Genomic DNA, 26,819 nt, shown 5'->3' on the forward strand with positions numbered 1-26,819 from the left:
ACCCAAGAGTCACAGAATTTTGTTCTTTACTGTTCCCATAGGCACCTTATGAAAAGAAGTGGTGAGGAGCAGAGCTCTCATGTTAGATGGCTCAGACCTAAATGCTGTCAATTTATCTAAAAAAGAAACAGTTTTCCTATGGGAATTTGGCATTAGGGACACATTGATGAGAAAGGTAAACAGAGTCCTTCCAGGTCTAGAATCCTAGGCCCATGTTTGTGTCATATTCAGTTTCCAGAAAATATTGCAAGGAAACTGCTCAGATTTACAGTAGAAACTTTGAAGGGTAAACCTGGTGTGATTTCTGTGGCTAATGGAAGATTTGCAATTTTTCTGTTTAAAAATAATGGAGAGGCTGCTCTATAAATGATGAATCTTTGGTAAATTGGCAGGGTAGAGTGGGGAGAGGGATGTGTTGAAAGCTAGTACAAGACTCACTCTGAGTTTAAGAATGAGCCATCAGCTTGGAGGTTACTACATGTCCTCGGAGAGCATAGCCTTCAGGAGGAGAGCCCCAAAGCACAACAGAGAAAAGGGACGTCTCACTTCACCTCTGAAGAGTGAACTGAAAGTTGTACCTAAACGTCTGCCTCTGGCATATACAATACTTATAAAAACAGTGCCTGGATTTCCATAGACTCCTGGGCATCTTAATAATATGAACATTATGGTAATTCTAAGTTCAAATATATGCAAAAAAAAAATCTGAAACCTATCACTACACTTTGGATTATCACTTGGCCCCATTTGTTCTTATGTTTGTTAGAAATACAACTCTAAAACTGGTATTGAAAACCCAAATTAGATCCTGTTACTGATAGGGCACACAATTTAAAGAGCTGGTTTGGGAAATATGATAACATCAATGCACTTGAACTTTGCTTTAAAGATCTAAATCCAGCACATATAAGTGATCTGAGACAAAATCCACATGGATGAGTCACACTCTGCCATCTTTGAGGCTTGGGAGTGAAAGGTGGGTAAACATCTAAAGGCAGTTCAGTGCCATAGTGCAAAGCCATGGGAGTGCCAGAAGTGCTTTGAGAGCAGGTGGCGGGGTTGGGGGAGGGTGGAGGTGGCATTTCAGTGGGGTTTTGGGAGTACTGACAATCGTTATTCAGGAAACAAAAGAAGAAATATCCTTCCAGGTAGAGGAAGCTGCAAGCACAAGTCAGCCATGCACAGAGCAGAGAGGCTGTTTAGCTGAAACTCAGAGAGATGAGCCAGGAGATGACATGCTGGGACATGAAGGAAGGGGCTGCAGGGCCCTGCTGAGAACCTGAGCTTCTCTGCTGGGAAAGAGGAGTAAGGCTGGTGAATGCCAAGGTCCAATGATGTCCTACCTGGACAACCATGGCACCAGAAGGAATAAGAGAAAACAGGAAGAGGAGGAAGACTTCAAAGCAAAGCACAGTGGCAAGTAGGCATCTCTTGGCTTCTGTAGAGCAAAGCCCTCTTGCAATTTCATCTACTCATGCGGTACTGATTGCACAAAGTACTAGAAGCATCGCAAGGTCTGTCTACTCACTGTTCCATGGGTGCCAGAGCACAGCATTTAGGTAGAAGTCACAGTAATGGAAGAGAAACTCATGATCCGAGCATTGGCTTTTCCCTTGAAGCAGGGGGATCAGGTCACATCCATCAATGATCCTGTGGGATAAATCAGGTGGACATCAGCTGGTGAATGACCACAGTGTGCTTGGGCTAAAACGTGCCAAATTCTGAGCTCTCCTCCCAGCAAAGGAGAGCATTATAGAGCCACATAGTCATAGTTAAGTTCCCCTGTTGGGTGCCAAATGCAGCGCAGCAAGACCAGCTCTGTTCATGCATGGACTCGTTTAATCCTCCAAGCAGCACATGAGTTGGGACCATTCTCATCCCACGACAATGAGATGAGGAAATGAAGGACAGAAAGCCTAAGTGACTTATCCAAGGTCATGTGACTAGTAAGAACTGACAGGACTGAAACCCAGCTGCTTGTGCATCCATGCTCTCAATTGCTCTCCCCACTGCTTCTCTCATACCAAAGTTTCTGCCTATTGTCTTACCAAAGGGCAAGCTTTAATTATGAACTATAGCTCTATCAAAAATAAGAATACTTGACAATTTGGGTTAAAAAAATATATATATAGCATAAGGCAACTTGGAGTAGATAGACTCTAATGAAAGGGAATTTCTAAACCAGAATGAATTAATTTGTAAATAATAATGATGATGATATTAAATACCTGGGAATGGAGTGTTCCCAAATGTAAATATCTCCTTTAATATTGGGGATTCAGCTAGGCAAAGAAGGGCAACTTTCCAGATGGCAAACAATAGCTATATACAACTGGTGATGAGCAAAATAAAATTATTTGCATTTTAAATAAAGGAAAAAAGCCCCAAATTTTGTTTTGAGTTAAACATATATTAACAGTGACTAGAGGAATGAAAGTCACTGACACACTAGGCCACTGCCATCGAAACAAGGGGCAGAGAGCTGCTTTGAAAGAAGTAGTTATTTAACTCGAGGATTTTCTTTCTCTGATTAAAAGCTCTCCATCCCTGTCATCCTCTCTTATAAGGAATATAGAAACTCGAAGTTGAACTTGGTTATATAGTTTGGGTAAGTGTTCCCGAGAGATCTGCATCTCTTAGATTTTTTTGCGGTTTATTTTGGTGTCACTAAAAACCCTGTAATGTAATTGTAGCCTCGTTGCTTAGCACTTCTCTGGCCTCAATCCTTGTTACTAATCATGTACTCCACAGAAGTCTATGGACTGAAAATATTCTATTATCATAAGTTAAAAATAAGAACAAAAGATGGACTTGGCTCACTTCCCAAGGCTACATTCCTGTTCACCATGAGAGGAACAGAAAGAAGCAAGGTGGAGAGATGGTTCTAGTTAGAAGCAGTGTGTTCTCTGAAATGTTATTTCAATCCTGAAGTGGCAGTTCTTGTCCCTTGTTCCTTTGAAATTCCTTTCAAGAAAGTCTCAGTCCTTAAGAAAATGAGATCCCAAATAGGGTGGGGGAAAAAGGAAGGGATGAGAGGGTAAGTGTGGAGTATAAGCATGAAGAGCTGCTAGTGGTAAAAAGTGACCTGCCGGTGGGAGATGGGACAGAGTTCCCATCCCTCTCCACCACCTCCACGTGCAGAGGCCTTTCCCTGGCCACTCCGGGCCCAGAATGAATCTCCATTTTTTGGACACAATCTCTACCTCTATTTCTTGAAGCCATTTTTCATCATAAGCCATCAAGACTCCACACTTGATTTAAGAACACAGGAGCTAGAACTGCTTTCTTCAGACCAGTATTTCATAACTTAACCGGGTCATGATAATATGAGGAGGATTTGATTAAAAAAATAAGACTCCACATCTCACAATGTATTTTCTGACTTAAAAGCAAAACAGTGTTTGTTTTTTAAAGGAGGGAAGCAAAGTCTAGTCTTCAAACTTCTTTTTCTTCAAATGCAGAGATAGATCTCAGGATTTTGGGTTTTTTTTTTAATATACTACACCTAATGTGCTCTTTCCTAGAAGCCAGCAATAAATCACTCTGCTAGAGAAAGCCACCATTTCACAGTGCTGCAGAAACATGGGCTGTCAAAAAAAGGCTCATTTCTGCCATGAAAAACTGAAAGTGATTCTGTTGAGCTAAACTTCTACAGGGTGTCTAAGCTATCAAATACTCGTGATTGTTTTAAATCATATGTGCGTGTCACAGTTAACCACAACAAGCCAGAGGCGGCACAATTGCCTTGACATTGCCAGTAAGTAAATGTTTCCATTATATTGTGATTTGTGGGAGAAGAGCCCAAGCACTTTCAACAGACACAAAGCATCACTGTTTTCTATGGGACTCATCTAACTGGCCTTTTCTACAAACGAATTCAAGTTTGCATAGTACGTTTGTAGACACTGCTATAAAACTGTATGAGTTCTTTCTTTGGTAGTGTCTGCTTGATTCTGAAAAATATGTTCAAGGTTGTTTTTAATTTGGAAAATGAGAATATTCTCTTTGGGTCCTTGACTTATCACAAGGGTAGCAATGTTAAAAATTCATTTTTAAGAAGCTTTGTTTTTGAATTTCAGGGTAAAGTCACTAGCATGGGGACAACTTCCAAATAATTGAAAAGAGCATGTTTCTGGAACTTTCCTTGGCCTACAGTGACCGCATTTCTCCATGAATGTGCTGTCTCTCTCTCAGCTGACTGACCCATCTAGCTGGCATGTGCTTCCCACCTGCTCTGCCTGGCCAACTCTGGGTCGGATTTGGGGATCACAGGAGAAGGGAAAGTTTTCTCAGGGAAGGGGGCACAAAGAAAGGAAAATTTTGGTGACTGACAAAGGTTAATTTGGGGCACAATGTTTGTGACTTACCTGTACGCTATTCAAAATAATGTGATTTTTTTCAATGTAGAAAGTAATAGGAGAGGAAACACTTTTAAAGAAAGTAGGTATATCTTAAATAAACTAAAGGGAATCTCAAGTATCCAGAAAGTTATTTTTATAGTTAAAAAATATTTCCTTTCATAAACATTAAACACTCTGCCATATTTGAATATAAAGCAAGAACAGTTGTAAGTGGTTGGAGGTACATGAAGAGTTTCACCTTTTATTCTGCAAAACAAAGGTGAACTACATACAGCTCACTGACTATTTTATTGTAGTGATAGATTGAAGTGGTTGCCTGGCTGTATGTCAGCAAAATTTACTGGGAGAACTAAGTTGCTTCCTTTATATTCATTAGACACAAGTAATATCAAGCATTAAAGTATTGATTTCTTTTCCTAACTTGGAAAGACAAAGTAATCAAATTTTATCTTAATTATGGAATAGGAGACTTAAGCATTTCACTTCTAAAAGTTGATTCTCAGGAACTCCCTTTCCTTCCCTTCCAGCTACACAGGCTATGGCCAGAATTGTGATGTTTTCTAAAGGTCTAACCAACTACGGCATTTTGCAATCCTTTATTACCAACATTAAGAAGGAGCATGGTCATGGCCTTAGCATGGAAATATTCTACCTGCTTGCAAAGATGAGACTGACAGGTAGGATTTTCACTTTAATGAGCTAATACATTTAGGTATTATACTTCTCTTTCATGTAAGGCTCTGTTGCATAGATTTTCTGTCACCAAAAAAGGTTGCCCTCCATTTATTTCCAGAATCAGCTTATTTGGTGACACAGGGGGAATGATTTTTCTGAATACGCCAGGGGTGACGGCTCCAAAATTGTTTTAATAAACTGTGTCACAGAATGCAAATGAACTGCTTTAGTATGTATGAAGGAAAAATGCATTGCAGAAAGGAATCTCAGAGGCACACCACAGGGTCAAATTAGGGAACTATTCTCACAGCAGTGCTGAGACTGCAAAGCAAAAATCTCTTATGTGTACCCCTGGCCCTCCTACGTAGAACTGCATTAAAGGGCTTCTCATCTCCCACCAAGCTTTGATTGGTCAGGAAAGGCACCCCCCAGGCAGAAAATGCTTCTTGAGCATTACAAGGTTGCACTTGAAGGCCAAGGGTCTTCTACCCAGAAATCCTCTCATTCTGACAAAGCATGTAGAAACCAGTGAGGACACCTCATTAAGTGCTCCTCAAACAGCTTGGATCCGACCGTCTGAGTTTATTCTCTTGAAAAATATCAATGCAATATCACTCAAGCAAAACATCAAGAAAGCTGATTTCCATTCATTTAGTGGGAAAGAGTTGAAGGTATTTTCTAAAGAGTAGATATCTGTGGATCTAATTTGTAGGTGAATATAGATATGAGGATATTATCCAGATGCTTTTTATTGAAAAGTGTTGATAAGGTTCTACATTAAATCAACATTTTCTATAAAAGAGCAATAATAAGCTTTCAAGCTGCAATTCTCAACCTCAGTACTACTGACATATTGGGCTGGATCATTCTTTGCTGTGCGGGCCGCCTTGTGCCTTGTAGAATGTTTAGCAGCATCCCTGGCCTCCACCCACTAGATGTCAGTAGCATCCTGAGTCAAGACAATCAAAAATGTCTCCAGATATTGATAAATGGCCCCTGGGAGGAATTGTCACCCCGGGTGAGAATCATTGCTTTAGATGTTCAAAGTCTCCAGGGCAGATACATAAAGATGCTTTCTGGACTTGGTTGGTAATGCGATTTAAGCAAGATATTGTGCCGTACCTTTATCCCCATGAGGGGCTTGGAAGCAGATTTCTGTTTTATTATCCGTGCTGTCTTTAGGATGCTGATGGCATTTTATAGGGCCTTGGGCCTCAACCCAGAGACACTATCATTGGGTTGACTTTGGTCAACAAGCATCACAAAGAATCCTCAATATTGAGAATGGGTTCTACTGAAGGGTCTGGCTCACACACAAAATATCTGGGTCTGCCTAAGAGGGGTGGCTGCTTCCTTCTTCAATGAGCGTGTACAAGAAAAACAGTGACCTCCATCAGCCTCAACTGGCGTGGGTAGGAGGTTCTGGCAGCAAGGTTTCCCTTATGGATTTTCCTCGTTGCTTCTGAACTTCTTCCTTCTCTTGTCTTTCTCCATTTGGATGGAAACACATTTAAAGATATTGTGAAAGCAAAGAGTGGTGATGATTTTAATGTTATAAGCCATGACAGAAGAATGCAATTAATGAAATTACCTGGACATTCTGTGTAAGTTACTTAAGGAAATGTTAAGCTTTATTCCAAGAGTAAGAACTAGGGCCAATGAGTAGATAGTAAGGAGTGAGAGCTTTGGCTTTACATAAGAAAAGACCTTTTATTAGTTACTGCTGCCAAGTTTTCTGTCTGTCTCCAAAGGAGAAAAAGAGTAATTTGACTAGAGCAGATCTTAAAAGTCCCATTCAGCCCTCAAATTTTATGATTCTAAGATTCTGGATGAATATTAAATGTGGGGATGAAAGAACTGTACTTTGTACATTTTACCTCACAGTATGGCCAGTGAAACAAAAATGGCAAATATTCATGCATTCTCTAAACCGCACTTCACATGCACTAATGTTTTTCATCCTCATATTGACCCTGTAAGGTCAGCACTGTTACTGAATCCAGTTTTCAGACAAGGAACCAAGGCTCAGTAAGTTACGCACTTAGCTAGCACTGAAGCCAAGATCTGAGCCCAAGCAGTACAGCACTGGATCTCTGCTCTTATCCACAGGACCAGCTACTCTCAAAGTGTGGTCCAGAGACCCGCAGGGATCCCTGACACCCTCTCAGGAGGTCTATGAGGTCAAAACGTATCTTCACAGTAATACACAGCATCCTTTGCCTTTTTGACTCTGACTCTTTCAGGAGCATACAGTGGACTCTCCCAGTGGCTACATGGCAGGTGATGACATCATCTCTCTGTGAGCCAATGGAATTGTCCTTGGGTGCTCTTGTGCTTTCAGGTGTAATTGCTAATATGAAACCATTACTAGATACAACTCCAAAATACAAAAGGTCTTTGGGAGTGTACCTGAGGAGTGTACCTAGGTCTTGAGATCACAAAATTTGAGAACGGCTGAACTCTACACTGCCGCCTTTTACATTTGTGTGTGTGTGTGTGTGTGTGTGTGTGTGTGTGTGTTTGGGGGAAAGATATACCTAAAGCAGAATTTTGAAAACAGTACAGAAAATCAAAACAATGAAACGAGCTTGACACAATGGAGGTGAGCATCTATCCATGAACTCAGCTCTGGCTGAGCTGCTGTTTCCTCTCTGGTTTCCTGTTTCCTCTTCGTTCCCCTGGCAGCAGAATTTAAACAAGATTTTCAGTCTGCCTGCATGACATTAGCCTGGCCTGCCACAAACTAATGAAAACAATTAATCAGCATGCTTCACTTAAAACTCTTCAGATTGGTAATAAGACTTAAGAAGAAACCATTGGCAATGTCATATGAAGTTGTATTTAAATTTAGGAGAAAGACATTTCATTTAGGACTTGAATTTGGAAAACATGCTGGGAAATAGGGCCCTTAACTAGGAAACCAGCTGCTTTTCTTGCTGCTGCAGCAAAGAGCCACGAAGTGGGGCCAAAGGGAAAGCTATGGGATTAAAATGTGGAGAGTGAGAGGAGCATTTGCCCAGCTGCCCTTTGGCAAGTTGATGATGGGCACAGGCAGGAAGGAGGATCAGCAAGCCTCAATTAAAGATCATCCATCCACATCATGCCTCAGGGTTTACCTCCCACTGGGATAACAGGATTGACAGGGGGTGAGGGGGTTACCTAGGCAGATCCACCACTTAAGGCCCATAACTGCACACAGATTATAAGTCCAGCTGGAGGTAGCATGCCATCATGCAGGCAAACCAGAACATACTTGCCTGCAAAATCTGAACAAGACAATACCAAGTGCCTCTGAGTCACAGTACCTGTCTTTAGGCAGTGGTGATCCCACAAGTTTGGCCACTGTAGTAAACATGTCCACGTTGCTCGTCGGCTCGTCAATCTCCAGCCCAGCCGGTATCACTCCCGGCCAACGAAGAATGCCTGGAACCTGGATACCTCCTTCCTAGTTGTTTGCTTTCCCCCCTAAAATGTCAAGGAGAGGGCAGGAGATTTGTAAGTCTTTTCAACGCTCAGGTTAGGGCTTACTTCAAAGCTCAATGTGGGGAGGCCAATATGGAAGGAGGAAGTGTTCTGATGACACAGATTCAATGAGAATTTCATGAGCAAGGCTGTACACGTTGTGGTGAAAAAATACATATGAGATCATCACTACTATCATAGCCAGCACTGCCTGGTGGTCATAAGTGATGACTATAATCAGGGAGACTCAAATCTCAGAGCAATAAAGGACTCAAATCAGTGATTTTGGAGTCAGAGAGTTCAAATTCCATCAGTACTTTTTACCAGCTATTGTAGGCAAAATAATGGCGCCCCAAAATGTCCATGCCCAAATCCCCAAAACCTGGGGATATTTTACTTTATATGGCAAAAGGGGAGATGATCTTGGACAATCTGAGCGGATCCTTATAAAGGAAAGAGGGATGCAGGAGAACTGGAATCAGAGAAGGAGAGATTGTAGTCAGAGAGAAAGATCGGAAGATGCTACACGGATGGCTCTGAAGATGAAGAAAGGTGCCCCAAGTCCAGGAAAGCAGGCGGCCTCTAGACACCGGAAAAGACCAAGAAACAGATTCTCCCCTAGAGTCTCCAGAAAGGACCGCAGCTCTGCTGACACCTTGATTTTAGCCCAAGTGGACCCATTTTGGACATCTGGACTCCAGAACTATAAGACAATCAATTTTTGTTGTTTTGAGAGCCACCAAATTTGTGGTAATTTGTTAAGCAGCCATAGAAAATGAAAACACCAGTTCTGTGCCCTTGGGCAAATGGATCAAGCATTCTGTGCCTCACATTCTCAACATGAAAGGCATGAGTATTACCTGGGATTATGATCCAAATTGCCAAGTCTAGTGCCTGGAAGAGAGGAAGAGCACCAAAAATGGCCATTGTCATCATTGCTATCAGTTTATGATCAGGATAGCTCTTACCATTTAGTTGAGGAAAAGAGCTTTGTACATAGGAAGTGATTTGAATATAATTAAATAGAGCAAGAAAGGGGTATTGGAAGGGGCTGGAGAGGTGAGCTGGGAATGGGTCACAATGTCAATAGGCATGTCACAGAAGATGCTCACCAAGGTCTGTAATTAATGGGTCTTGGGGGACTGAGACAGCAGCATGCTAGCCTAGGGCTTAGAGAGGCCAGGCTGTAGTCTCTGAAGCCATGCAGTTAGCGTATGGGCAGATGGAAAAACAGATGCACTGTTTCGCCCAAAGTAGTTCCCCTTGAGTTTACAACAAGCTGAGCATAGAGCTGTACACCATGGGAGTAATGACCGCAGGGGGTGGGCTAGGAGGAAGGAGATAGTTCAAGTTTGGCTACTCGCAAATACATTTTCAACCACCAAGTGGTATGTAGAATTAAAAATAAAGAGTTAAAATAAATGAAGAAAGTGGAAAGAGAGTACTGAGTCATAGCAGGGATATAATGCATGGTTCACTGTGGACATAAATGACATTTAAATTTAAAAAATGAATTACTGAAGACAGAGATTTAAGGGATCTTGAAGCAAACTATTTCTTTTTTTATTTTTTTTTAACAGTTGGCTATTTTTTTTTTTAAGATTTTTATTTTTTCCTTTTTCTCCCCAAAGCCCCCCAGTACATAGTTGTATATTCTTCGTTGTGGGTCCTTCTAGTTGTGGCATGTGGGACGCTGCCTCAGCGTGGTTTGATGAGCAGTGCCATGTCCGTGCCCAGGATTCGAACCAACGAAACACTGGGCCGCTTGCAGCGGAGCACGCGAACTTAACCACTCGGCCACAGGGCCAGCCCCGAAGCAAACTATTTCTTAATGCTAGTTTCTGACTGTTGTAGACTGAATTCTGGTGATTGTAGACTGAATTGCAGCTGACAATTGTAGACTGAATTCCTGTTACAGGCATGATCTTTAAACTGCAGGCACTCATATATTTTATATGAACAGACGGTTTAGGGAAAATTCATACAAAAATTCATATGATAGTTTGTAGTTTCTATGGTGTCCTCCCAAGAACGTTAAAACTCTTCCACTTTCTTCATCTTCTCAACATGATCTTAAGGTAATCATCTCACAAATACTATTCTCACTTCACAAATATCACATCCAAGAAACGGAAAGTTTATATAATTTGCCATGGTTTATTCAAGCTGTCAGTAACAGAGTGAGCTGTAGGAAAAATCTCAGCATGGGAATTACCACCTGCTTATCCTTGTACTGCATTAAGCTCATAGGATGTTCACCAGCTTATCCTTCTATTAGAGCAAGCTCATAAAATCTTCACCTGTTCATCCTTCTACTGAGTCAATCTCACAGCATTTCTATCTGCTTATTCTTCTACTCGATCCAGCTCATAGAATGTTCACCTGCTTATCCTTCTATTAGATCAAACTCATGGAATGCTCACCTGCGTATCCTTCTACCAGATCAAACTCATAGAATGTTCATCTGCTTATCCTTCTACTAGATCAAACTCATAGAATGTTCACCTGCCTATGCTTCTACTGGATTAAACTCATAGAATGTTCATCTGTTTAACCTTCTACTAGATCAAGCTCATAGAATGTTCAGCTGCTTATCCTTTTACTAGATTAAACTCATAGAATGTTCCTGCTTATGCTACTGGAGTAAATTCATAGAATGTTCATCTGTTTAACCTTCTACTAGATCAAGCTCATAGAATGTTCATTTGCTTATCCTTGTACTGCATTAAGCTCACAGGATGTTTCTAGCTTATCCTTCTCCTAGATCAAGCTCACAGCATTTCTATCTGCTTAACCTTCTGGATCAAACTCTCAGAATATTCACCTGCTTACCCTTCTACTAGATCAAGCTCACAGTATTTTCACTCCAAGTTTAACAACAACAAAATAAGTGGTTGCTAGCTAGCATAAAAGGGCTATTTTAATTAACAGCTAGTGGATAAACTTATTGCCCTACTGGTTAAAATAAAACAGAAAAAATAAATGGGAAAGTAGACCAAAATACTAAGATAACGAAAAGGCAGGATGTAAAAGTTTATCTTCCAGATGCAATGTGGCAGTTGCAACTGGATCATGAAATAGAAAAACGACACCAGTGGAAAATCTATAGTTCAGTTAATAGTGATATACCAAGGTTAATTTTTTGACAAATACATCATGGTTACGCAGAAAGGTAACATTTGGGGAAGCTGGGGGAAGGCAATACAGGAATTCTGTTTGCTATCCCTGTAATTCTCCTGTCAATCTAAAGTGATTCCAAAATAAAAATTTCACTAATATACAGATAGAGATGATAGAGATAGAGATATAAGTACACGTGTGTCTCCCCAGTTGACTAACTGCTCTGCATTCTCTAGGTCAAAGTAGACATAACAATGTGAATTACCTCACAGGGTTGTATAAGGATCATTTCTCATGGATAAATTGAACTGATCACCTACTACGTGACATGGATGATGACATGCGTTTCATCTCATTAAATCCTTACTTTACCCCATGAGGATGCTACTATCTCTCTCCATTGTATAGATACAATATCTGAGGCTGAGAGAAGTTACATACTGAAAGTCACTCATCTAATAAGTGGTGGAGTGCAGATACAATCCAGCTTTGTCTGCAAACCTGAACAATCCCTCAATACCACTTGTTCTCCCCAGCAGGACAATTGGTGTTGACTTGTCCATATACTGCCAGAAGAGGATCACAGGTTGGCTGGTTAGAGAAACTCACAATGACTAACTTAAACTGGAGAATTAAGAAGGACTGTGACACTGAACTCCTCCAGGAGTTAATAGCTATATCATCTTTAAGGCAAAAGGCAAGGGCCACCAGGTGATGGTAGGGGGCACAACTGGCTACAAACCCACATGAGAGACCGTGGGTGAGAAGCGTGTGGTTAAAGAGTAGAGAGTGGTTTCCATATCTTGGCAATTGTGAGTAATGTTGCAATGAACACAGGGGTGCAGATACCTCTTTGAGATTCTGACTTCATTTCCTTTGGCTATATACCCAGAAGCGGAATTGCTGGATCATATGGTGGTTCTATTTTTACTTTCTTGAGGAACTTCAATTCTGTTTCCTATAGTGGCTGCACCAATTTACATTCCCAGCAACAGTGCACAAGGGTTCCCTTTTCTCCATATCCTCCCCAACAGTTGTTATCTTTTGTCACAATAGCCAAGATATAGCAACAATCTAAATGTCCATAAATGGATGAATGGATAAAGAAATATGGTCTATATAAAAAACAGAATATTATTCAGCCTTTAAAAGGAAGTTAATTTTATCATTTGTGACAACTTGGATGGACCTTGAGGGCGTTATGGTAAGTGAAATAAGCCGGATACAGAAAGACATATACGGCATGATCTCATGTGGAACCTTAAATAGTCAAACTCATAGAAGCAGAGAGTCGAATGATAGTTGCCTGGGGTTGTGGGGAGGGGGAAATGAGGAGACATTGGTAAAAAGGTACAAAGTTTCAGTTATGCAGGATGAATAAGTTCTGGAGATCTAGTATGCAGTACGGTGACTATAGTTAACAATACTGTATGGTATGCTTGAAATTTGCTAAGACAGTAGATCTTCAGTGTTCTAACCACAAAAAGAAAATGGTAACTATGTGAACTGATGGACATGTTAATTAGTTTGACTGTGGTGATCATCTCACCATGTATATGTATATCCTGACATCAAGATGAATATCTTAAAGATATACAATTTTTGTTAGTCAATTATACCAAGAAAACTGAAAAAGACTTATTGGAAATACTTGTTTTCGTTTGGTAGAGTGACTCAATTTCACTATAAGAAAATGAAACAGCCTTTCCATCTGTTACCATTTATATAAAAGCCTATCCATGTATGTATATTATGTTGTGAAAACAGATAATACTGCAGAGTGTGCACACACACAAACACACAAAGCAGAGAGTGCCACAGAAATCCATGGGAGCAACCAAAGTGTGTGTACATCATGGTTCAGACATCAGGGGTCTGTCCTGCTCTGGTGACTTTGCAGACCTACAGGTAATGGAGGAAAAGCCCATGAGAGCATCGCTCAATGTATAACCACTTTGAAAACAAAACAAAATTGCTGGAAAGACCCTAGAAATGTCACATCCTGCTAGAGATTCCAGATCCCCAAGACAGCTCCAAGCCACAAATAGCCCCCTGGTGGAACAGTCTGCACAGGTGCAATGAAGGGGCTTACCTCTGCTCAGGTGAGATTCTCTGAGCACCCTTGAGGAAGGCAGAGGACTGTGGAGGGCAGTTGTGTCTGTAGTCCCCAGACCCAGCTACTGCTGACAGCCTGTATGCAGGTGTGGCAGCACCAGGTAGGGTTTCATCACCAGCTAGTTTTATGATAACAAACTATCATACTCAGGATATGTTCCATCAGGAAAATCTGAACCCACTGTGTGGAACATCATAAGACTCTCGTCTTATAGTTCTTAAATTATATTCAGAAACTAAAGAAATGTATCAATAAATAAAATCTCATGCAACTTTCCAAAGCCGTAAAAGGAGTGTTTTTATAACAGCAATGGTAACAAAATATTTTTTAAAACTTTCAACAGATGATAGACAAATCCAGGCACACTCTGCCTATGGGAAAGCATGTTTGATGAAGTATGCCCACACATTCCCAGGCATGTATTGATGAGCAAATATCCTCGCTTGTCAGACAGTGTACCTTTGAGTCATATTCCTCCTTCCATATTAGATGGAAAGAGACATGCACAAAATGTGCCCACTAGGCTTTGAAAGTACAGCACACTGCTCTCCCAGGAAATGCTATGACTGTCATTAAATGAAGTTAACAGGAACTCAAATGGTGAGCACTGGACCCTTGACACATATTATTAAGCAATGACTTCCTATGATCAGGAATCATGATGGAGTTTACCACATTCCAGGAACTGTTTAAGTTCATTAGAGACATTAACTCATTCATTCCTCACCATCACTCCCGTTTCACAGCTGAGAAAACTCTGGCTAAGATTACACAGCAAAGTAAGTGACAGTATCAGGTGGAGCTGCAGAGTCTGCACCCAGAATCTGTGCTCAGATTCTCAGAACCCCACAGGGAACACATAGATATATGAATAAGGATCTTGCCCTACAGAAACTCAAAGTCTTGAAGTATGGCTCAGATATACCCACAGATAACTCTGATTGGGGGCCAACAAAAAGCACAAAGGATGCCTCTGATGTGGGAACACCTGCCCTGAGTCAACAGATGTTGAGTTGGGTTGCAGAGGAGAAACAGACTAGGAAAGTTGGAGATGAAGTTGCAAGAGAGATAAAAGAAAAATACGTTGAGGAATCTGGATTATTTTTTTCTGAAAATGTATGAGCAGAGAAAAAAGCATCGTCTAAATTTAAAATTTGATCAAGTAATTGTCAAATTCATGCTTTTAACATCTTGATGGGACATTGCCATGATGGGGAGTCACAGAGGATGATAGCTGAGTTACTCAATCTATCTAGGTAAGCGCAGAGAAAATTATTCTACAGTTTACTCTGTGACGCTTGTTAGAAAGCGCTGTTTCCAAACCAGTTTTCTATTTTTGTCCTTTCAAATCCTGCCACCCAGCAGGTCAAATCACTCTTAATGGCAAGAGCATATGCTAGTCATTCTTATGCTCGATCTGGGCATAGAGTTTTATGAAATATTCTATTTGTCATTTTTCACCTCTTGGGCATCTCCCTACCCAGATAACATGGATTCCTTGGATTGATGCAAACCACAATGAAGCATAAAATGAGTGAAATTCGCATAAAATGCTTTCTTGCCCAAGATGTTAGATTTCACACACTCCTTGATTTATTCATTCCAGGAACCAAACCCCACAAATTATAGATGGGAGATATGACAAAATTATCCAGGTTCCATCGACTTATTATCAGGGCAAAAATAAAGAGGAACAATCTGCTGATGTCAGTATTCAAATGAGGGATAAAGAATTGAAGAACACTCAAAATTAATTGACACTATTTTAACAGTTAAGGGTGACTACTTAAACAATATATCAAACTGCTAAATAATCTGAGTCAGAGATTGGCAAACTTTTCCTCCAAAGTGCCAGGTAGTAACTATTTTAGGTTTTGTGAGTTGCTTTCCCAACTACTCAGTTCTGCTGTTGTAGCTCAGAAGGAGCACAGACATCAACCATCTACAAATGAGTGCGGCTGTGTTTCAATAAAGCTTTATTTACAAACTCAGGAGTCAGCCAGGATTTGGCCCATGTGCCCTGCTCTGGTTGGTTGGCCCTGCACTGTTAGTGAATTTAGATTCTGGGGTAGGATGAGTGCATCAACCCCGACCTTACTCCGCAACACTGACTTCTTCAGTATAGGGGGGAAATGTCACTGCCACTTCTCCTAACAGTTTATTTTTTCACTTAATTGAATTCCTGCTTAATATCTTCTTCAAGAGGGAAAACTAAAAAACATATCTTAGCCTAGAATGTAAAGCTAACCATGTCCTGGCTCCACTCCACCTTTTCAATATCACAACTTGGTTAAGTTGAGTCTCATCTAAATGCCTCAGTAAACATCTTGTCTCGTCTCACCTTCTGGAAATTTCTGTCATCATGATATTTGCTCTGCAGGACTTTTCCGAACCCCAAATCATTTCTACGAATCCTGGAAAGCCTGGAATATGCATTTCCTTTTTTCTTTGCTGAGTAAGATTCACCCTGAGCTAACATCTGTGCCAATCTTCATCTATTTTGTATGTGGGTCGCCAGCACAGCATGGCCACTGATGAGTCATACAGGTTTGCACCCAGTAACCATACCCAGGCCATCAAAATGGAGCATGCTGAACTTAACCACTAGGCCATGCTGGCCTCTGCCCTTCCTTTTTAAATAAGCCTTCTATGACCACCACTGCAGGAAATGTTTTTCCTATTATCCATTTCTTTGGCATTTTTCAAGTTGCTCATTTATGGAATGTCTAACAATCAATTCTATGCACATATTATCATTCCAATGGGACCAAGAGAACTTAAAAATAAACTCTAATTCACTGTTGAGTCAACTGAAGTCCACAGTGTAATACCTTCCAAATAGATAGCGTCCAATATATTTATGAAATGTATGAAATAACTGATTAATCAATGAAAAGTATTGCTGGGGAAAAAAGACAATCCTGCACATGAGTGTGATTATAAACTCATATTTCCAATCACTTTGGTCCCTCAACTTTGCTAGGATTTTCCATTTCCCTAATCAGTTCCATTCCAAAAGTTCTCTCTTTCAGACTCTTACCAAACTGCTTGTCCTCTTACTGTCAAAACAGAGCCTCATCTTCCATTTCATCCAGGAAAATGAGTTCATGAGCATGACACACCTCATCTCTCTGCCCTGCAAGATCTCAATGTGTCCACGTGGCCACATCCTTCCCACTTCCCTGCCACTTTTCCGCCATGCACACCCTTAACTTCCCTCTCCCACAGACCATGCTAGACCATGTCAACTCAATCTGCTCCATCTCAAAAGTGATTAATCCAAACATCCCATTATCTAACCACAACTCCCTGTCTTCTTATATGGCTTTCTCAACAATGGGCACAAACTCCACAGTATTTAACTTTGTGGTATTACGGTCATGTTTTTTCAAATGAAACCAGTGCAATCAAATCATTCTGTCAAGACACTAAAACTGTGATCATTCAGCAGTTCCAGTTGCCCATTCATTCCAAATGGCAGTTTTTGGGCTTTTAGCTAATTTCATCCTATCTATATGGCCCCGACTGCCAGCTCAGATCATGTAATACATCATTTCCATCATATTCTTGCCAAAGCACTAAATTACATAGAAGCTGTGATAAGTATCCATACCTCTCCAGTAAGAAACCAGCCCTCAATGAAATTATCTGTGAGTTCTTTATAAATCTAGATCTTCTCAGCAATTTGCCATTCTCAGTTATCCCTTGTATCTTAATTATCTCTCTATAAAAGTTTACTCAAGAGAATTAAATATATACCAATCTTTCCCACTACAAACACTCTCCTTGTATTGGAGAAATTTCCCACCTTCCAAAACCCCTCCATCCATCTGGCCTCTGCCCCGACCTCTCCACTGAAAATGTACTCACTAGCATTACATGTGTAGTGGATAAATACTATGAACTCTTTTAATCCTCATCTTGACTTTTTAGCAGCATTCATTTCACTGATCATGCTTTTCCCTGAATCTTTTTTCTTCTCATTTCCCCAATCATTCTCACTATCTTTTTTATTAATCATCATCATTCATCTCACCTTTTATATGAGAGTTCCTCAAGGCTTGGTCCTTCACCCTGTTCTGTCCTCATATCAAGTGATCTCATACACCTCCCCACATGCCAACAACATATAGGTTTCTGCGCATGAGTCCTAATTCCTAAAGGGAGCCTCCATCTACCCAATCACACAAGCCAAAACCATGAGAGACATCTTTGATATCTTCCTTTCCCCTAAACCCAATATCCAGTCAATTGCCAATACCAAAGGATTACCAATGCAACCATGCTCTTCCATTGCCTTCTTCATCTAGTTAAACTCTTTGTCCTTCAAACCCAAGCTCAAGTATTTTTTCATTTATGTATTCAGTCAGAAATTATTTCTTAAAATGTCAGCCACTGTTCTAGGTTCTGGGGATACAGATGTGAGTATAGTAACACATCTGCTATCATAGATCTCACACTCTAGTGGATGATAGGGACATCTTATCCGTACTAGGTGCACTTACAAACACTTTATTTGTTGGCTTTTAATCATCACGACAATCCTCTATGACATTTCTATAATAACAATCCTATTACTCCAATTCTAAAGAGGAGGGAACTGATACATAGTCATTCCTCAATTTATCTATATTCCCACTCCTCTACCCTTTCCATATACTGGCTTTGGGAGATGTTCTTCACCCGCAGTTTTAAATACTCCCCAAATAACAATGATTGCATATATTCCTTCCTATTGGACATATTAACTTGGATGTTGGGTACCTCATCAGCTCATCACCTCTTGTTTATACGTTCATCTCTAGCAATACTGAGCTTCTTTTTTGCCCACCATGAGCATCTCGCTCCTGCTGAGAAGAAACTTCCCACCTTTCCTCTCCTAGCCAATACTTCAAAATGTCAGCCTGCAAAATGTTGGCTCCTCCCGGGAGGTTCTCTGCAGTCTCAGGTTGAGTTAACTACCTCTAACTCTTACCAGTAACAGCTCCCTTACCAGTTCATTATTCTGAAATGATCTGTTTGGATATTTATCTCAACAAACAGAATGTAAGCTACACGAGGTCAGAGACCCTGTATTCTTTGCCTTTATACCCTAGGAGCTACCCCCATGCCTGGCCCACTGTATACAATCAATACATGAATGAATGTCATTCAGATTTAACTGAATGAGTGATCTGATAAATGAAGCTAACATGTGAGCTTCTTTCAAAGGTGAAAAACCTGTGGCATACCTCCTGGGCTACGTAATATTGATACTTGCAAGATGGGGCAGCTTTCCCACTCTCGGGAAGCTGACAAAAACTTTTGCCAAAATCTGAAGATAGAACCTGAACACAACCACCTTCCAATAAACTACGAGAGTTTCTTGCTGCTATTTTTTTTTCTAACAAAAGTATCAATTGCTCTCTGAAAGCTGTGCTATCGCATGAGGGAAAGAGATGCCAAATTCAGGGACCATGAGAAGCAACTCAGAGTGATATGGACTCAAGCCAATCAGTTGCTTTTGGAATTTCCACTTAAGGTAAAGGAGAAATGTCAGAAGATGCAGTGCCTTAGATGAAGGCATCAGTGAATTTTGAAAGCATTTCTCTGCATGTGGACAAAGTCTACATTCTTGAACACTCAGGAAAATATGATTTCCTTCTCTCCCCATGCTTCTGCAGACACTTTCTATAGAATTAATTTATCCATTCCATTGACATTTATTACTTGCCTTTAGGCAGAGTAAAAGGGAGATGGGGAGGAGAACCTCCTTCAGGCTGATCTTGACTTGGGAGAGAAATGGAAATGAAGACTGAACTCAGAGTTTAACCATTCTCTTCCAAAACTACAGGAAATTTCCAGCTACGATTAACAGGCAAAAAACTCTAAACTGCACTATAAGGAAATCTTAGGGAAGTGATTCTGGTCCCAGTTAAGGGAGAGTATTTTAGGGAAAAGGGTGAAAACCCTCAGGTTGAGTACCAGGAGCAGAAGGGAAAGAAATCTAGGGAGCGTTCACTATTCGTTCGGCAAGTATTTACTGACCTACTACATGGTTATTTGGGGCACAGGGATAGAATGGTGAGTTAGGAAGCCCAGATCCCTGCTCCCACAGAACTTACATTGTAATAGGGCAGACATACTATGAGCAAATAAATTAATCAACAGGTAAAATATCAGATGTGCAAGGAGTTAAAATAAGGTTAGTTATGATGAGTACCTGTGGTGGGGGAGTGGGGACAAGAACTTACGATTTGGTGGCCCAGGGAGACTTCAAAGGCAACACGTGATTGAAGGATCAAATCCATGCAAAGATCAGAAGATGAGCTTTCCAACAGAAGGAGCTGTCTATGGAAAGGCCCCAAGCTGGCAAGAAGATTACGGTATCAGGGGACCCAAGACAAAGCCAGAAAGAGAGGAAGAAAATGAAGGAGCACTGGGTTGTGGTATGACCGTCCACAGCCAGGATTAAGACTTCACATTTATTCTCAGTGGATGGGGATATACTAGAGTGTTTTAAGAAAGAAAGAAAAGCCATGTGAAGATGTAGGCAGAGATTGGAGTGAAGCATCTACAAGCCAAGGAACACCAAGGATTGCTGGAAACCAGGAAAAGTTCGGGGAGGTAAGGAAGAGTCCTCCTCTAGAGCCTTTGTGGGGAGCATGGTCCTGCTGACTTTTGACTTCAGACTTTGGGTCTCCAGAACTGAGAGAGAGAATAACTTTCTGTTGTTCTAAACCACTCATTTGTGTTACTTTGTTAGCAGCCCTAAGAAACTCATACAGTACATTGCATGATTATTAAAGCTCATCCAGGTGCCTAGGTGGCCAGTCAATTGCAGACAACAATTCACAAGAAGAAAAAGTGAGGAAACCACCTAGACATCCATTGGGGAGATGAGTTTGAGCTGATGGATGTGCCACTGAGCATCCATATCCTATGTCATGTGGGCAGTGGGACAGAGGAGTTTGCGGTTCCAAGGAAGTGTCAGGTCTGGGTATGGGGGTTACCAGAACTCAAATATTATTTGAGGTCAAGTATTTGGATGAGATCACAGTGTGTGAGAATGTAGATAACGAAGGGAGGGGCTAAGGAGAGAGCCCTGGAGATCTCCAACTTTGAGAGGTAGGTCAGAGGAAACGGCAATAAAGTTGAGAAGGAACTTCCATGAGTTCCATTGCACCAATCTCCTCAAGGAATGCCCCAGGGTTTAAAATCCTGACTTAGACCTCAAGTGAAGCTGGGTGGGGCCACTTGCTTTTTTTAAAAGAAAACTGCAATTTGTAGGACTATTGTCCTGAGAGCCTATTCAACTGCCCTGTCACAGGTCTTGGTGTGGAATGAAGAGCCTTCTCAAGACTCACCCACCCACTTGATCTGAAGGGACCCAATAGCAGCCCAGGGTGCAGTTACACAAACTGACAGCCATAACCTGTTTCCTGTAGACAGTTGAGGATTGCAAGGAAACCATAAATCCTGTTAGGTTAAAGCAGGGGGTCTTATTCCTGAGTCCCAAAGTAGCAATGTGGACATTTTCAATATTTCGATAGTCCTGATGGAATTTTCACATTTAACAACTATAAGTGGTCACAGGCTTATGTAAAGGGGATGGGATTTTTGTTTTTGTTGCTTATTTATTTATTTTGTTCTCACTGAAAATCCTAACAATGCAGTATGGGAACACGGTCAAATTAACCAGAAGCTCTCATGGAGACACGGATTCCCTACTTCTTAAACAGGAATATGGACAATTAACTGGCAAACTAGTTTTATTAGATTGACACAATCATTCAGAACATGTGGACAGTAGAAGGACATTTATTTTAGAAGGTTCTCAGAAGTAAATATTTCAGGAACTATTATATGAAAGACATTGCCAAGATTGCTACACTTTAACTAGAGTTAGAGTAAATGTGCACAGTGGACTCTACCTCCATCTCCTAATTTCCTCTTATGTTAGAGCCTTTTCACAAAGATAAAACTTATCCCTATCTAAACCCAAACAGAGTAATCACTCCGCAAACACATTTTCTTACAAAAAAGTGAGAGAAACAATTCGAGGTGTCACCATTCCCTCACCCCTATAATATTAAATCATTATTTATGAAATACAAACTACAGCAGGGGTCTAATGTTCCTAGGATTAAAAGAGATAACCTGCTGAATTCTGTGAAAGGATGACTTAATTGCAGCCATTCTATCAAGTGAGCCCATCGATTTCACTGGTGAAACAGATGTGATTGGGAAATACAATGGAGTCACTGAACTCAAAGAGTAGCGGTCATTTGGAAGGGTTTTAGTTGGGAGCAGACATCATTATTGTTCAGAAAAAAATGCTCTTTTAATCAGGGAGTTTAAATGGCGTGATTCCTCTGTGTTTGCATAAACCATAGGAGTGTGTTCAGATTCACAGCTTTAGAAAACAAGATGTTTTGATGTTTAGAAATCTGGTCATTCCCCATGGCTAGGAGAAAACCGTGTCTTGTGTTTTAACAATGTTTTGCTGTGATTTGATTTCAACTAAATGTGACAAAAGGATAGTGCTTCGCTATAGAGTATCAACAGAGTTATAAATACAGTGTCATACATTGGTGGTATTTCCAGAAGTCAAACAAAACATTTCTAACACATCAAATATGTCTCTAAAAAAAATCATAGAGCAGCTATTGCCATGCCTCTGGGATTACATGGTAACCCTGGGTTCCCAAGCATCATTCAGGACCCTGGACACTCTCTTTCTGACCCATATGGTTCATGGCTCCCAAGAGCCAGCTGTCAAAGCCAAATGCCAGTGCTGTCTCCTCTTGCTCATCAGTCTTCCTCAGATTCATCGGCTCACGGTCATCTAGTCACCTCTCCCAGAACTGAGGCTCCCTAGCTTTGTATATGTAACTTTCTTAAATCATTTGTTACTCTCTAGCCACTTCTATTACTGCGATTTAGGTACAGCTTACAGGGGTAGCTGCTAAGCTGCTTCAGAACCCAACAAGCCTTCAGCAGAAGGAATGACTGGGTGAACCAGTGCACGAACTGCAGTCTGTAACTCCATCTTTAGACACGCCATCATCTATAAAATCAAATAAAAACAACTCTCTCCACACAGGCCGTAACCTCACGAGAATATGATGGAAATACCTCATCGTAATAAATAGGAAGACAAGTTTTCACTTCTTGCTACTGTAAAATAAGACTGTAAATAGAGGAGGCCTGGCTGAAAGAGTGGCAGCCTAGTAGGGATAATCCTGTTCAGATTAAACATACTAGTTCATTTATTTAACCCACATTAAATCTCAGTCATGTGTCCCGTGCTGGCAAGATAACTATAGGATGCAAAGACAGGAAGAGGTATGAACATCCTATGAAGTCTATCCAGACCAGCAGTGAAGAGGAATCCTTTCATCCTAGATTCCAGGTAACCACAAGTGTAAGAAATGGTCCCTGCCCCGAGATGCTCAGAATTTATTAGGACCCTAGATGTGCACATAACCTTTTTGAAGTATAAAGTTTCATAGGCTATGTGCTGCCATTGGGATGGATCACAGACTACCCTTTCCCCATCTCTTTGCCTCAGGCATACTGTGATCCAGCATTACTCAACTCCTTGCAGTCTGCAGAACAAGCCATTTGCTGGTTCTCCTCATTCTCAGGACTGATAAAGAGGGTAGTGGTTGGGGGCCCTGTCCTGTGGTCAAGTGGTTAAGTTTGCATGCTCGCTTCGGTGGCCCAGGGCTTTACCAGTTTGGATTCTCAGCAGGGACATGGCACTGCTCATCAAGCCATGCTGAGGTGGCATCCCACATGCTACAACTAGAAGAACCCACAACTAAAAATACACAACTATATAACAGTGGGCTTTGGGAGAAAAATGAAAAATTTTAAAAAAATCTTAAAAAAAGTAAAAGAGGGTAGTAGTTGGGAGGGTGGAAAGAGCTAGAAGGAGAGCAAGAGAGCAAGCACACCCTGTGACTACTCCTTCCCAGCCCTACCTACTTTGGAAACATTTCTTGGGCCCCCTCAGCTGAGTGAGGCCCTCCTTGCGGTCTGCACCACTAACATCTTGTGCAAACAAATGTTGATGCCCTATTAAATTGCTTGGGACTCCCTAGGCTTGCCACCACCACCCACCCACCAGTGCAACCAACCACCAGCTGACCATGTGTTCCTTCAGGGAAGGAACCAGAGTTTGTATTTATTTTTGCCTCTGACCCACTGCCAGATACACAGCTCAATCAACATTGCTGAACCAATTAATAGACAAAAGGATTCCATATATTATCCTTTTATGTCTTTGAAGGTAAACTCTGATTTCCACAGTTCCTGGTAATCTTTGAAACATCCATATGGGAGACTAATGAAAGAGCAAGAAAACAATTTATTCCTTTATGCAAGCAAAATTTGATGGTCGTGTGCTTTTCTATGTCTTGTGCATATTCTTACCTTATTCAGGTGACCCACCGTCTGGGACACCATGCTTCACCTATTTGCACAGTCACTTCTCCTCATCCTCCCCTGTGGTACATTCAACTCTCATCCACTGCAGATTTGGGTGGGAGTCTTAACCCTCAGTGCTGATATGCCATTTTAGGCATCTCATCTAAGTATTTGTGAAATAGGCCACATTTTATTATAATTAGATATGTGTGTCTTACATTTGCAGAGTGTATACTGTATAAGTAACTTGGGGTCTGTAGCTAGGTCTTATCCAACATCCCCAATAACTAGCATGATGCCTGATCCATCATAGCAGTGGCTTAGCTGATGCTGCATAAAGAATGAAGTATCAGCTCAAAATGCTATTGTAGGTTGAGGTAGGAGACTAATGGCCTCCCAAAGATGTCCACAACCTCATCTCCCAGAAACTGTCCCCTTCCATGCCAAAAGGGACTTTGTAGATGTGATTAAGTTAAGGGTCTTGAAATGGGAAAAATTACTGTGGATTATCTGGGTGAGTCCAATATAATCACAAGGGTCCTTAAAATCAGAGGCAAGAGAGTTAGAGTAAGTGAAGGAGATGGGATTATGGAAGCAGAGGTCAGAGAGAGAGGGAGTTTGAAGATATTACATTGATGGCTTTAAAGATGGAAGAAGAGGTCATGAGCCAAGGAATGCAAGTGGCTTCTAGAAGCTGGAAAAGGCAGGGAAACAGATTCTCCCCTAGAACCTCCATAAGGAACACAGTCCATCTGTCACCTTGATTTTAGACCACTCGACCCATTTCAGACTTCTGACCTCCAGAACTGGAAGTTCACAAATTGGTGTTGCTTTAAGCAAGGAAGTTTATGTTAATTTGTTACAACAGCAATAGGAGACTAACACATAGTGGAGAGAGGGGTTCTTTTTTTAATCAGCTACACAACACAGGACAGTATTTACATTGGGTGAAAACATCCTCATTCCATTGTCTTGACATAGAAATGTGTGCTTTTATTTTCTGTGGGGACCCTATCAGAAATGGCCCCTTTGGCCATCTGACTGCTCAGTGCCTGTGACAAAATGAAGCTGCTGATATTGCAAAGTGGCAGAAGAACTATGCCAAAGCTCTAAGATCAAGGAGAAGGTGACCCAGGTGAGCCGAAAGGCCAGAGCTGATCAACATCGGCATTTCTCACCTTTGTAGATTCTGTTACTTCCTCCATGGACTTCTCCGTTGGTGGTCACTTCTTCTACATGTGCTTCTTGTTCTGAGGAGAAGTAGATGAGGGTGTTACTATCCAGTCTCAACTCATCTAGAACATTCAAGATCTGCCCTGAAGGAGAGAAAATACTCAATTTTAAAACAACTCAAGCTTTACAAAAGAAAGGGAGATTATTTGCCTTCATCGACATGTCTGTTAATTTCTAAAGGTGGGAAGGAGATGCTCTTGTACACTGGAGCTCTCATAAGCTGATCCCAACAGGAGATGCAACATAATCAGGGGGACTAACCGTGGCAGGGTTCTTGGAAAAGACAAGAAGATTTAGTCACCGAATTAAGTGTCACTTTACAAGCATAACTTGAAACTCTAGGCATCATGGAGTGATTCTGTAGAGAGACCTGATAACCTCTTCTAGAACAATCATGCTCATAGATTGTGAGCCATGTGGAAGAACCGTCATAAGAGAGAAGCCAAATTGCTGCAATCACCAGCTGGCCATAGACTTGAGGTTATAAAGTATACTATTTTGCCTTACTGAATGGAAAAAAACAAACTATCAATGTTCCTCTTCCATGCACAAATAGGTCTACAAACATTTTATGATAATGTCCTCTTTTAACACTTAGTAGATACCCAAGTCTAAAACTGTCTATCATGAGTATCAATATTCCCCACATTTTCCATTTTCTTGTCCTCACCTTCTTTCCCCAAACCTAACATTGATTATTATCCCCAAATAACAAGACTTCAAAATAATAACAGTATCAACAGCAACAGTAAGAATAATTGCTACTATCTGCTGAGCACTCTCTATGTGCAAAGGATTTTATTACATGTTTTCTCGGGGACACCACACTAAAACCTAGAGTAAATATCACTGGGTCCATTTTACAGACAAGAGCAACAATTCTCTGAAGAGATCAGCAACCTGCTCAAGGCCACACAGTTAGGAGGTGGGAGATAAAGAAAGGAACAGTTAAATTTGATTCTAAAACCCAGACTCTCAAACCCTGTGTGTAGTTAAGTGGATGGAATCAGTGAGAATCACAGAAGAGTAACAAAGACATTAAGGGAGAAAAAATAGAGATACATACTGAAACACTCATGGATGAAATGATATGATGGCTGCTGTCTTCTTCAAATTAGTGCAGGAAGAAGGGAAGTGAGTATGGGGTAGAGATTAAACCATATTAGGCATGAGTTCATAACTGTTAAATGTGGATCAAGGGCACATGGGAGTTTATGGTACTTTTCTGTCTACTTCTGTTTATGCTTAAAATTTTCCACGAGAAAAGAAATAGAAGCCATTGGAAGATTGGAGAAGCAGCGGAAACATGGACTCTGATTAGGAAACTATCACCAGTTCTCAAATCAGAAGAAAATGATGGTCAAACTAGAGGCAAATCATTTATAATTTCCACAGAGATCTAGATACTCAAATGCTGCTGTTTAATTTACTCAGTTAAT

At 40.9% G+C, this 26,819-nt stretch overlaps 1 pseudogene; it reads right to left on the bottom strand.

Annotated features, from left to right (window-relative positions):
* LOC124232229 (steryl-sulfatase-like) overlaps nucleotides 1-26,819 on the bottom strand; it is a 76,244-nt pseudogene that overhangs the window by 12,696 nt on the left and 36,729 nt on the right.

This window comes from Equus quagga, unplaced genomic scaffold, assembly GCF_021613505.1.
Source record: "Equus quagga isolate Etosha38 unplaced genomic scaffold, UCLA_HA_Equagga_1.0 HiC_scaffold_35_RagTag, whole genome shotgun sequence".
NCBI lineage: Eukaryota > Metazoa > Chordata > Mammalia > Perissodactyla > Equidae > Equus > Equus quagga.